The following is a 1,850-nucleotide window of genomic DNA, read 5'->3' on the forward strand; positions in this document are numbered from 1 at the left end:
AAAAAAAAAAAAAAAAAAAAAAGAGAGCAACTAAACTCTAAACTCTCCAGATAGTGCCAGAATCATTGACCAGATGTGGCTGCCTGTGGTGAGGACTTGGCATCTCAGTAAATGGCACTGTGGTGACCTGACTGGCCTCAATAAGGTGGTAACTGCAGCCAACCACAGTGAGACCCAGGTCAAGATCTGGAGGCCCTCCTATGATTTCTCCCCACCTCCAGTAGAGCCTGACCACTCCTTCTATAGCAATATTAGTAAGGATCATAGGTATACAGATCTCAGTGAAGACCAGCTACCCTCCTGTGAGAGTCTAAAGGACACTATTGCCAGAGCTCTGCCCTTTTGGATTGATGAAATAGTTCCACAGGTTGAGGAGAAACAGATACTCACTGCAGCCCTTGACAACAACCTTAGGGGCAGTGTCAAAAAACTGGAGGGTCTCTCTGAAGAGGCTACCATGGAGCTAAACATGGCGACTGGACTATTCCCATAGTTTATATGAATTGGACAAGAACTTGAAGCCCATCGAGCCCATGCAGTTCTTGGGGGGTAAAGAAATGAGAAAAGCCATGGCTGCCCAGGGCAAGGCAAAGAAGTAAAGGCCAGCAAACAGAATACACCAAAAGGAACACCCTTTCCACCTTTCCATTCCTCTGTACATCTCCCCTGTACATGTTACACTAACCACATTGGAAACATAAGTTGTAGCTGTGATAGGAACCAGTGGCTCCCATTTTTACTTATTCGCTTTGTTTTTTGTGTTTTTGAGATAGTCTCATTTTGTCACCCTTGGTAGAGTGCTCTGGCATCATAGCTCACAGCAACCTCAAACTCCAGGGCTTAAGCGATTCTCTTTCCCTCAGCCTCCTAAATAGCTGGGACTACAGGTACCAACCACAATGCCCAGCTATTTTTAGAGATGAGATCTTGCTCTGGCTCACCCGCCTCAGCCTCCCAAGTGTTGGGATTATGGGCATGAGCCACTGTGCCCCGCTCTTAGTCACTTTTCTCTCCTGTACCCACACCCTTCATATAGTCTAGTCAGAATAACACCTATGGGCAGGGGGTTCTTAGTCTAAGCTAAGGGAAGACTCCTCTTATCCAAGAGTTGCCAATAATTCATGGGAAGGAGGGATGAATGGCAGCCAAAACCTCCAGAGTAACCTTGTTTTTCCTAAGGACATTATTGGGACCCTTAATAGGAGGGGTTTCTGGTAGGGGGCAGTTCTGTGTTTGTCCCATGAGAAAAATCAATGACCGGCTCAGGCGCCTGTGGCTCAAATGGCTAAGGCGCTAGCCACATATACCTAAGGTGGCAGGTTCAAATCCAGCCCGAGCCCACCGAACAACAATGATGGGTGCAACCAAAAAATAGCCAGGCATTGTGGTGGGCGCCTGTGGTCACACCTACTTGGGAGGCTGAGACAGGAGACTCGCTTGAGCCCAGGAGTTGGAGGTTGCTGTGAGCTGTGATGCACTGCACTCTACCCAGGGGAACAGCTTGAGGTTCTATCTCAAAGAAAAAAAAAAAATCAATGACCTACAGAGCTTATCAAAAATATAGATTTCTAGACTCACAATCTAGGTCTTAGACAACAAAAATTGTTTTATTTTCATACCAGAAAATAAACTGGGATGATATATAATAAAGCCACAGTGATAGATATAGGAGTGAAATGTTGGCTCTTACATAATAACATCTCAATCTTACAGTCCCATAAAGTATTTAAGGAACTTTGACCTAAAAATTCATTGTAATTTTTCTTGTAAATAGTATGGTTTGTGCTGTTGGCCTTGCTTAGTTGCAGCAGACCTTGCTAAAAATAAGCTCTCTTCCTGGCTCGGCGCCT

The 1,850-nt window shown here is 45.2% G+C and overlaps 1 pseudogene; it reads left to right on the forward strand.

Moving 5' to 3' along the window:
• Window positions 1-70: 70 nt before the first annotated feature.
• Window positions 71-599, forward strand: LOC100962573 (annotated as a pseudogene).
• The last annotated feature ends 1,251 nt before the right edge of the window (window positions 600-1,850 follow it).

This window comes from Otolemur garnettii, unplaced genomic scaffold (genome assembly GCF_000181295.1).
Source record: "Otolemur garnettii isolate 467f Iridium unplaced genomic scaffold, OtoGar3 scaffold00050, whole genome shotgun sequence".
Classification (NCBI taxonomy): domain Eukaryota; kingdom Metazoa; phylum Chordata; class Mammalia; order Primates; family Galagidae; genus Otolemur; species Otolemur garnettii.